At 39.8% G+C, this 12,460-nt stretch overlaps 1 pseudogene; it reads left to right on the forward strand.

Moving 5' to 3' along the window:
- Window positions 1-642: 642 nt before the first annotated feature.
- On the forward strand, window positions 643-1,456 carry LOC102490591 (BAG family molecular chaperone regulator 1 pseudogene; annotated as a pseudogene).
- Window positions 1,457-12,460: the final 11,004 nt, after the last annotated feature.

Genomic DNA, 12,460 nt, shown 5'->3' on the forward strand with positions numbered 1-12,460 from the left:
ATCTGCAAGCTCTATAGGTCGCACCCTCTGGTGAGGTCCTCAAACATAGGTTTGCCTATGACTCCTCTTTGATGACCTTCACAATTATGAAACAAAATTTCAACCAAGAATACTATACCTGGCAAGAGAACCCTTCAAATGGGAAGGAGGAATAATTGACGATAACAAAAAAAAAAAAAAAAGAATAAAAGAAAAATGAGAGAATTCACCAACACTATACAACTTCAAGAGCTACTTAAGGGGGAACCAGCAATTAGTGTAATGGCTATGTCGCTGGATTACCATGTAGTCGACCACGGTTCGCGTCCCAGACCAGGTGGCTTAGAACTCATGCCGTTCGCGTGTGCGTGTGTGCTCAAGATCCCGAGAGGAGAATGGAGGAGAAGCGATTGCGGCGTGACCATCCCCCCTGGGGGGTGATTTCTCGCTTTCTGTCTCTATGTCTCTCTCTGGCGATCTCACACACCCTATAGCGAAAACCTCTCAAAAAAAAAAAAAAAAAAAAAAAAAAGCTACTTAAGGGAGGCTCCATCCTCAGCTCCCAGTGCTTGGCAGTCAACATGCATGGGCCTGGCAGAGCATGGCAGTGTGGGGAGTTCTTGAGGTAACCAAGAGTACCTAAGCCTTCTGCAGAACTAGGAGATGCTTTGGAGCAAGGAAATGGCAGCAGCTGTGCTCAGCATGGCTATCACCCACAGCAATGAGAAACACCTTCATGTTACTACATAGCAGGGTAACAGTGAACCAATGGTCCAAGAGTGGCTCTGTTTAGGGTGCCTGTGCTCACTAGACAGAGAGAGATAGAGAGACAGAAAGTGAGAAATCACCCTCCAGGGGGGATGGCCACGCTGCAGTCCTTTCTCTTCCATTCTCCTCTCGGGATCTTGGGCACACATGCACATGTGACTGGCGTGAGTTTTAAGCCAGGCCTGGGACTCAAACCGTGGTCGACTACATGGAAGTCCAGCGACATAGCCATTACGCTAACTGCTGGTCCCTGGTCCTGGTTGTTGAAGAGGCCAAGGGATTCTACTACCTTTTCAGAAACTCATATTTAAGGAAAAATCTCTAAAGAAGATGAAGATGCCATGTCAGCACTTGGAATAGGAAATGGTTGTTGGGTCATGTTAATTGGGAACAGTCCAGAGGAAAGGACTGAACAAAAGACGTTAAAGGATTTGGAGACTTTCTCTTTGTCTCTCTCTGGCAAGTGCCCACTCCCTATGGCAAAAAAACCTTTAAAATTTTTTTTGAGAAGTCTGTGGAGAAGATAGCTAACTGGCTGGAAGAAGTGAATAAAGAGCTTACTGGGATCCAGCAGAGTTTTCTGACCAAGGGTTTGCAAGCCAAAGCTCTCTGAAGACTTGATAGGAAAGCAAAAGCCACAACTGAGTATTGTATGAAGATCTTGGAGGAGAATGATACACTGACCCTGCCAGAAAATTTCAGACAGTAGACGGACAAGGAAGGGATTGGTGAAAAGATTCAGGCATTCCTAGTTAAGTGAAGCACAGTGGAATAGAACATCTGCCAAAAGATTGAATGGCTGTGATAAAACAATTTGGTCCTGGCTGATGAGCTGCAGAGGAGAGAGGCTTGGGGACCATGAGTACTGCCTTTTGGGACATATGGCCTGGCAGACCCTACAATATTAGAGGTAAATGTACTAGAGAAAAGCATTACTTGGAACCTTTGGAAAGCCCTAGTAAGAGAATTGCAGCACAGGATTCTAGAGCAAGGGTATGCCATCTTCTACGAAAATCATACACCATTTGAAAAACAGATTCTGGAATGCAATTAGACTGTGATGGAAGTTGAACATCTATTAAGTCAAGTCTTATGCTCTATCAAGTGACTATTCAGCCCTATCTTCCTATTACGGGTGGAATACTGCCAGCCAATCAAGTCATAAGTTTGGACTCAAAGCAATCCATTATAAAATGGAAGTAGTAAATTCAATATAGGACTTGAGGAAGTCCAGAGAACAAAAGTAAAGTGTATGACATTTACTCTCATATCACATGCCAATGTCTCACTAGTTCCTCTTCTTCAGTTCTACCCTCTGGGGATTTCTTACCAATGGCTGATAAAAGTGGCAAAAGCCTGAGACTGGTTCACAAATCAATTAGCTTGGTATATGGGCATAAACTAAGAAATGATTGCTTATTTACTGTGGTCAGTCCCAACTGACAGTAGAGGGAATGACAAGGAATGGACAATTCTTCTGTCAGTGATCTGTTTTAGTCACTTTATTGGAGTTAGAAGTGAACCGTGATATCTCCAGGCTCCTAGGTGTTGGTGAACGGAATGGCTTAGCTGGTTGGAAATACATGAATGCATAGACAATGGTAAAAGGTTTAATTCATTGGTCAGGAGCTTTAAAGGAGCAATATTAGGTTGTCTGGAGACAAGGCATGTAATTGAACCTATAGAAATGGGCACAAAATGTATGTAACTTCACACATTGGTGCAGAAGAGGCACTAAGCAACTAAATGGATAAGATAGAAGCCAGCCTGCTTTTATTCTTAGCTACCTCAGGATTTGTACCATGGATTTTTTAATGGAGAGGACATAGTGGCAGAGAGGGAGGCTTTGCATGGGGCCAACAACATAGGTTCTCTCTCTCTCACAAAGGGCAATCAAACTAATGCTGTTACTAACATGCTGGTTTATTGCAGTGATAAGTCCTTATCAAGTTACCATTTCTCAAGGAGACAAAGCAGTTTGTTGGTATCGCCTTCCTCTTTAGAAAAAACAGTGATTCATTTTGACAGGATTGTCTGGTATTCCAGAGAGGGTTGACCTTTTGTCAGCATCACTGTCTAAGGATTCATAATATATCTAATCTGCTGACATGAAATTTCACATAATATTGCCTAAGAGGAGCCAACCTTATGATGGAGAAGGTGTGATGGTGGTCACATGACCATGGATCCACTAGTCCTAACACACACAACATAATTCTCAAACTAGATGACCTATAGAACAGTGAGATTGCCTCACCTTGCAGTGTACACATGAAACCTTTGTTCATTGGCTACCCTGTGCCTAACAGAATACCTGAGTCTGAGAACAAAGGGGTGTAATTAGAAGTGGCTCTACTCACCATCATTCCTATTGACCAATTGATGGAATTTGTGCTTCTCATTCCTGTAACTATACTAGCTTTGTGATCTGGAGCCCATGGTTCCTAGAGTCAGAGTTCTCTTAGAACACACAACACTAATCCTAATAAATAGTTGTTAATGGAGTTTTGAGCTCCGCATGCCAATAGACCAGTGGACAAGGAAAATAGTATCAGACTGTAGGATAATTGACCCCCGTCATAAGTAGGAGATTGAGCTGCTTCTAGGTAATAAGGATATGGAGAATATTTTTGTCTCGAAGTTGATCCATTTTGGAATTTTAAAATGTTCCCATGTTCAGTTTTAGGTATAAATATAACCACGGCAATCCCAGTATGATAAGGAAAGGACATGGTCACTAGGCTCTCACACTGTGCAAGGACAAGAGCCCACAAGGCAAACTATTTAAAGCAGCACAAATGCTGGCTGAGAGGGAGAAAATATGCAGAGTGGTGGAAGAGGGAGACAATGAGTATCAGTCAAAACCTTGAAGTCAACTGTAGTAGTTGGGAGTATAGTCTGATTGGTTAACCTTTTGCAATTCTCCCAGATTTTTAAAGTGATACATGTCTTAAAGAAGCTATACTTGGAAGAAGAAAATTTGGCATGAAGATCAATGACTCTGAGCAATGTGAGGAGTGGACTACTGTGGTGGTTCTGGGTCTTGCTCAGATCCAGTTTAAAGGACGGCATACTTAACTCCTAGCTACCGTGAATGCTGGACAGCTGCCTCCTTCTCTGGAGATTTGTACTTGACTGTATGGGAGTGTTCTTTGGGAACGCTCTTTACTGGGAGATGATTCTCTTCAGAAGGTTAATACAGGGCATAAACATATGGCTGCTTTGCCTCAAGATGGGGCCTATTTTATGATGCAGGTCTTGCTCTGGAGTTTCCTGTGGGATCAGGCTGAAGCTAGTCATTAGCTGCAATAACATCTTTGCTTTGGTTCTTATTGTACTTTTGCAACTAGAGTTTTTCAATGATACAATAATTTGTACCTGAAATGAAGAGAAAAGATAATCTGCCCTGCTTTGTGTTATTTATTCTCTTTCTCCTGATACATCATTTTTCAATAATTCCTCGCAGAAGAATCTTTCTTATAGGCTCTGTTTCCAGAGAACCTGACCTAACATAAGATATAATGTAAATTTCTGAGAATCTTGATGGTTACTAATTTCAAATACTACCAGTTATAATCAAAGGAGTTCTCAGAAAACACACCCCACACACACACACACACGTACACACACCCCTAGTATGTATATATATATATATATATATATATATATGGATACTAATGTATAAATCACAGATATCTTATGGTCTTTTTTTTTTTTAGAGGTTTTCGCTATAGGATGCGTGCACTCGCCAGAAAGACAGAGAGACAGAGAGACAGAAAGCAAAAAATCACCCCCCAGGGAGGATGGCCATGCTGCAATCCCTTCTCCTCCATTCTCCTGGGATCTTGGGCATGCACGCACACGCACCCAGCGTGAGTTTAAGCCAGAAAACACACCCCACACACACACACACGTACACACACCCCTAGTATGTATATATATATATATATATATATATATGGATACTAATGTATAAATCACAGATATCTTATGGTCTTTTTTTTTTTTAGAGGTTTTCGCTATAGGATGCGTGCACTCGCCAGAAAGACAGAGAGACAGAGAGACAGAAAGCAAAAAATCACCCCCCAGGGAGGATGGCCATGCTGCAATCCCTTCTCCTCCATTCTCCTGGGATCTTGGGCATGCACGCACACGCACCCAGCGTGAGTTTAAGCCGCCGGGTCTGGGACTCAAACTGTGGTCGACTACATGGGAGTCCAGCGTCATAGACATTATGTCAACTGCTGGTCCCTTTTTTATGGTTTTTAAATGAGGAAGTAGGCCAGTTTCTACTTCCCCAAAGGGCCTGGGAATCTTTATCTTTAACAATGAAAAAAAATGAAGATTCAAATCCTGAGTGCTGGGCATACCTGTTTCAGTGACTTGTGGGCACATGTATCTTCTCCTTGGAAAGGAATGTAGCTAGTTGCATGCCTACATGGGAGTGCCTGGGATAAGGCATGACTCAGTCGCATGTCTTGGAAGAGAACCAGTAGGTACTTCGTCTGTTGAGAGAACACAAGTGACGCAGTTTTGAATTATAAATGTACTTTAGGCGGAATTTTGTTTGGGGGCAATAAGCAGGACCTTTGAACTAATCTTGGATCTGACTCTTTGGACTTGGATATAGGTGAACTTTCCTACTTAGAGATATTACATTGACAAGATAGTTTATTAATATTTGAAAAGGAGAGATAAGATCATTTGTCCTGTAGACTGAGACACATGTGTACCTTTTGTGTCATGATGATGAGAGAAGATACCCGATGACTAGCAGAAAGCAATATCTTAGCACCGATAAACAAGACTGATCAGAAAATCTGAATCTGAAAACTGTTTAAAATCAAAAAGACCACTTTATTTGCATGCAAGAAACCTTCCTGTAGCCACATGTGTGGTCATTGAAAAAAATCTGGTAAGGGCCCAGCAGTTAGCATAATGGCTATGTCGTTGGACTCCCATGTAGTTGACCGCAGTTTGAGTCCTGGACCTGGCAGCTTAAACTCACGCCGGGCGCGTGTGGGTGCGTGCCCAAGATCCGAGAGGAGAATGGAGGAGAAGGGATTGCAGTGTGGCCATCCCCCCTGGGGGGTGATTTCTTGCTTTTTGTCTCTCTGTCTCTCTTTGTCTTTCTGGCAAGCACATGTGCCCTATAGCAAAAACCTCTCCAATAAAAGAAAAAAAAAAGAAAAAAATCTGATAAATGTCAAACATTTCAGTTCATTTATTTTAATTTCGTTAACTATTTAATCTTGAAGTTGGTCATGTCAGCAATCTTCCATATGCCAATAATACCAAAAGAAGTCTTAGAAAATTGATTTTATCATAAATAAAAAGTTCTTCACATTCTTCTGTGAACAAAAAGTTGTATATCATGTGTAAAAGACAGAGAGGGAGAGGGGGAAAGAAACCTCCAATGGAGCTGGTCATGCTACAATCCTTTTTCCTTCATTTCTACATCCTGTCTGGATCCTGGATATGTGTACACATAATCTGCATGTTTTCCCAAGGCGCTAGGCCTGAATTGGAACCATAGTTAACCATGTGAGATCTGGCTTCCTTTGTATAGAAATCAACTGTTCTGCTATGGGTGCCCTGGGGCTCTTTTGCACAAAGGCAGAGATGCTTTAAATCCCTGAGGGAATTTATCCATGAAGTTACTTAGGGTAAAAACAGATGAAAAGAATGCACAAGAAGGGGTGATGTGGAATATCAATAAGACGACTGCCCAGGAGAAAAAGGGGCCAGGGGAGCAATGTCTGAACATTTGTTCCAGACAGGTAAAAATATGCAGCACAAATAAGGTTTATAGGTTGCAATTTTTACAGATTCCACTCACTAAATGCCCTACGAAATTGCTTTCAGGACTTAGAAATCTTCATCTCTGAAAGCTTTCCTTCTAAGCTCAGCTGTATGTGGTTGCCCTGATTTTTCTCTCCTGATTATTGAGGAAAATCACCGCAGAAGTCTTGCTCTTTGCATTGCAAGACCGCTCAGATAAGACAGGTCCTGCTCTCTGAGTCATCCAGTACGGTTTAGAGGTTTGGAAACTGGACAGGGTCTGATCCAAGCGAGTGATAAACTGATGTCAAAAGACGGCATTCGAGTTTATGGATGTGCCGAAGGGGACGGATGCTTCTCTAAACCCCCAAAGTTCTTCAGAGCCAACAAATCTGAACCCGAAATTTTACAATCAGATAATTTCCCATGAAACGTCTGGTACTTTATATTTCTTGTTAGCTCATAAACGCCACGAGAGCAGCTTTTCTTGCTGTATTTAAGTTCTTCCCAGGCCGGTTTTGGTGTTGGCCCAAAGCCAAACACTCAGAAATGGGAGACATTGACAGAAAAGATGATAAATGGCTATACTGGGAGAGTGAGGAGAGTTCTGTGTAGATTCTGATCTAGAAGATGCTGGGAATGGCATTGGGTGGAAGAGATTCACGTCTGTCAGCTGGTTCTCTCATTCTGAACAAATGAAGAGATGTGTACATATGGTGTCTCTGTTGGGCATCTGGCTGACAGTCATCTTTTTTTCTTTGTAAAAAATCATTTATTTATTTACTTTTACATTTTCTCACAAACATATGCTTTACATATCAAAAAATTTTTGCTCATACTTCCTCATTCTTTTTTTTTCATTTTTTCCCAATTTATTTACTTGCATTCATTCACTGTACATTTTTCCATTTCTTTTTTTTTTTCCATCCAGAGTACACTGTATATTGTCTCAATCAAGCATATCAACAAACATGTTATTATTAGCAAGTGATCTTCCATTTCTTGTTTTCTGTATGTTTTGCTTTTTTCCCCCTATCCTTGGTTCCCTCTCTCTTACCCTCTGCCACCTCCTGTTCTCCTCCCACACTTTCTCTGTTATCTATGTTTGCTTTCTATACCATTTTCCCCCCACATTTTATTGAATCACCAAAGACCCTCATCAATCCAAATACCCTCCTAGCAAACACATGTGACACATTTCCATGAGCACAAGTCTAACTTTACGCATCCTATCAAGTAGCACCTAACTGGGGCTACATATCCTACTGCAGTCATTGAATAGATAATATTTTTTTTTCCTGAAACTTTTTTTTGTAACTCAATTTACATTCCTTCCCTAAGCATCATCCCAGCACACAAAATGCTATCTCCCATCCAGTACACACTGCATAGTGACTCAATCATGCACATTACAAAAAATATAAATTTCCACTTCTAGTTGCTAGAATTAATTCCACCCCTCTTTCTGACCCTCTGTCCCTTCCCACCCTCCTCTCACACCACCTCTAGTGTCCAAAATTGTCCTCCATTCCCTTCCCACCCACATTGCATTGATCACACAATTTCCTACATAACCTGACTACTTTCAAAGGTGAGTTCCCTCGTTACTACTAAGAAAACCAGTTTTAACTTAAATCAAAGAACCGCCAAGGAACTTTGCTTAAAGCCCGGAAACAGGTTAGGATTCTGTTCAAATGGTAGGTGCATGAACCTATCAGTCTCATATACTTTTATCTTCTGTTCTGGTTCAATTTTCCTGATTAAATTCTGGGATATAGTATTCAACTCCAGACTTGTCCCTATGATTAAGTTAGCTACTTTCTCAGTTTTTGGACTCTTATTTCCATGTATCTGCGTTTAGTTTTCCTGATACAGCACATCCTTGAGAACTTCTTGGAGGTCTGGTCTGGTGCTGGTAAATTCTTTCAGGTTTTGTTTATCTGAGAATGTTCTTGTCTTTTCTTCCCACCTGAAAGATAATCTTGCCGGATACAGTATTCTTGGCTGAAACTGCTTCTCTCTTAACACTTGGAATATATTTTCCCATTCTCTCCTCGCTTTTATTGTTTCTGATGAGAGATCTGCTGTTAGCCTGATGGGATGTCCTTTGTAGGTAACTTGATGTTTTTCTCTTGCTAATCTTAGTATCTTGTCTTTGTCTGCAGTTTTGGTCAACCTGGCTATAATGTGTCTTGGAGAAGATCTTCTAGGGTTGATTCTATTTGGGGTCCGTTGTATTTCCTGGGACTGGATCTTTGAATGCCTCTCTAGGTTTGGAAAGTTTTCTTGCAGGATTTCCTGGAATAGATTATCAATGCCCTTATGGGTTTCCTCACCTTCTGGAATGCCAATTATCCGGATATTTGGACGTTTGATGGTATCCAGTACTTCTCGCATATTATTCTCAAATTTTTGTGCCATTTTCTCAGCCTTCATGGTGGATTTTTCTAGGCCAGCCATTTTCTCCTCTACATCTGAGATTCTATTTTCTGAATGATCTAGTCTGCTTTTAATGCTTTCCAGGGAGATTTTGACTTCTTGTATTATAGACTTCATCTCTAGCAGTTCGGTTTGAGTCTTTTGTAAAGTGTGTAATTCCACTTTTAGATCTTGCAGGAATTTCCTCATCTCTTGGAACTCGTCAATCTCTTTCTCCTTTCTCTTTAGTAGTTCATTATCTCTCTTCTCTTCCATCTCTGTTAGCTTAGACATTATGAATGATCTGAATTCCTTATCAGACATTTCCATGATTTTCACCGAACTGCTTGTGGATGAAGAGTTACTCTTTTCCCTAGGAGGAGAGGTATTTTCTTGTTTTCCCATGTTTCTCGTGATCTGGCGGTGATTTCCTGTCATCTGATGAATGTTGTGTTTCTTTCAAATTCTTGAAGTTCAGCCTTAATGTTCAGGAGCAAGCAAACAGAGGTGATCCAGAATCTCTTTGCTGTTCTATTGTGCTTACGCTAGCTCGTTTGTTGGAGGCTGAATTATTAGTAGAAAATCTTCATTCCCTTAAAAATCTAGTTCACTGTAGCCATGTGGAACCTTGTCCTGAAGGCCCTTGGCTTCTTCTGCCGCTAGCTCATTTGTTGGAGGCTGAATTATTAGTAGAAAATCTTCATTCCCTTAAAAATCTAGTTCACTGTAGCCATGTGGAACCTTGTCCTGAAGGCCCGTGACTTCTTCTGCCTGGATGGGAGGAGCAGAGTGAAAATTCATACTTCCTCATTCTTGACAGTTAATAAAAAACTTTCAAAATTTCAAAAAACTGAATTTTAAAGGTAATGTTGGAAATATTTGTTGTAATTTTGATTGAGACTCTGTAACAACAGAGACAGTGTGGTTTTAAATATTTGTGAGAAAATATTTGCTTGTCAACTACTCAAACTGTTGAAAAGCATACACCCTGCACACAAGTCAGACATAAACCTCAGTTCAGCCCTGCCTACTAAGTATTCTGTGATATACCATCTGTTAGCAAAGGTCAGTCTCTTTTTCTTCAAAGTCTTCCTAAAGATAATCCTCTGGTTGTGGCTGCTCTTTTGCAATATCTACTGATTACAACACAAACAGTTCTGCCTGGCAGAGACGATTAGAGAAGCTATATGAAAGAATTTGTACCATAAAATAACCTGGACTTTTCCATTCTTTCATATAGCTTCTCTAATTGTCTCTGCCAGGCAAAACTGTTTATGGTGCCAGGTCACCTTTCCAAGAGCTTCTGTTGGCTTACTTGAAATCTACCTTAGTTCCGTAGTTTTCTGGTTTAATTTTCAGACACGACATTCCAGTCAAAACCCTGTTCAATAACTAGTATTTCTAATTTCTGATTCAAAGGAACAGGTATTACTGAACTTATGCAAATAGCCATTCTGCCATAGAATAAGAATACCCCCAAATATTTTCTACTTCCTGAGGGGTCAAGAAGGGAGAAAAGCTTATGTTTCCATTTAAAGAAACAAACAAACAAGTTGAAAAAACATCTTAACAAATAGTTAATCCTATCAACAGCTCAAAAGAGAGCAAACTCCTTAAAATGGGAAAACGAAGCATAGTAAAAAAAAAAGACAGTAATATTTTACTCAAAAATCATAAAGTTCTATTTCACCATTTCAGTCTTATGTAATTAATCTTTCTTTTGTTAAATTTGCAGTGTTACTGTGGTCCAATGTTTCTGCTTAAATCCTGGAAATGAACATTCATTAATGTTACTAATTAATACATCTTATACCTAGCATTAAGTTGGTCATTTTCTTAGTTGCTTTTTGTTCTCTTATTTCTGTATGTGTGTCTTTAGTTTTTCTAGTATAAAACTCCTTTCTGAACTTCTTGAGGAGTTTGTTAAATTTGCAGTGTTACTGTGGTCCAATGTTTCTGCTTAAATCCTGGAAATGAACATTCATTAATGTTACTAATTAATACATCTTATACCTAGCATTAAGTTGGTCATTTTCTTAGTTGCTTTTTGTTCTCTTATTTCTGTATGTGTGTCTTTAGTTTTTCTAGTATAAAACTCCTTTCTGAACTTCTTGAGGAGCTGGTCTGATACTGGTAAATTCTTTCAGGTTTTGTTCACCTGAGAATGTTTTTTATCTTTTCTTCTCATATGAAGGATAGTTTTGTCAGGTATAGTATTCTTGATTGAAACTGTTTTTCACTTAACACTTTGAATATATTTTCCCATTCTTTCTTTGCTTGCATTATTTCTGATTTTAGCCTAATGGGATAACCTTTATAAGTAACCTGCCATTTCTCTTTTGCCAATTTTAGTGTCTTGTCTTTGTGGATTTGGCCAGTATGGCTGTGATGTACCTTGGAGAAGATCTTCTTGGGTTGATTCTATTAGGGGTCCTTTTTATTTCTTGGGTTTGGATATTTGAATGCCTCTCTAGATTTGGAAAGTTTTCTTCCAGGATTTCATGGAATAGATTATCAATGCCTTTATTAGTTTCTCCACCTTCTGGGATACCGATTATTTGAATGTTTAGGTGCCTAATGGTACCTAGTATTCCTTGTAGAGGTTTTTTTTTTTTTTTGGTTATTTTCTCAGTTTTTTTGGGTTGTTTTTTCCTAGGCCACAGGTTTTGCCTTTAACTCAATCCTCTGCATGGGCTAATCTGCTTTTAATTCTTTCGAGGCAGGTATTGATTTCCTGTATTGCAGCCTTCACCTTTAACAGTTTCATTTGATTCTTTTTTACGGTGTATTATTTCCTCTTTCAGATCATGTAAGAACTTCCTCACCTCCTGGATCTAGTTGTCTTTTTTCTCCTGTATCTTCTAGAGTTCATTGTCTCTCAGTTCTTGGATCTCATTTAGTTTTGTCACTATAAATATTCTGAATTCTTTATCAGACATTTCCACAAGTTCCACTGTACTATCTGTGGATGATGAGGGATTGTTCTTTTCACTTAGCGGAGAGATATTTTCTTGGTTTCTCATGTTTTTTGTGCCTCTGCAGTGGTTTCTGGTCATTCTGTGACAAAATCTCTCCTCCACTGTGTTTTGCAACATGTTATCCACAGAAAGAGATTATGAGTTCAGATTTATAAAAAGAGGTTTCTTCCTTAAAGCAGGAGGTTCAATAAGTGTAAAGGATTTCAATGACCCTAAAAGTATTCATATGCTTGATTACTGTGCACCCAGGCCTAGGTGTGGAAACTGAAGGGCAGAGTAGGAAAGTAGGGGTAAAAAAGAGAAAAAGAATTATTTTAAAAGGTAAAAATGAAAACTGTTCAGCATGCTAGCACACATGCCAACACGCCAGGACACACCTCAGATTTAAAATGGCTTCTGGAATTAGCAAAAAAAAAGAAAAGGCCTGAGGTGAGAAGAAGTGGTTTAAAAAACAAAACAAACAAACAAACAAACAAAAAATAAAGAGAAACAGACAGAGACAGAGACAGAGACAGAGAGAGGACAGAGGTCGCCCT

The sequence above is a fragment of the Tupaia chinensis genome, unplaced genomic scaffold (genome assembly GCF_000334495.1).
Source record: "Tupaia chinensis unplaced genomic scaffold, TupChi_1.0 Scaffold000251_1, whole genome shotgun sequence".
NCBI classification, from domain to species: domain Eukaryota; kingdom Metazoa; phylum Chordata; class Mammalia; order Scandentia; family Tupaiidae; genus Tupaia; species Tupaia belangeri.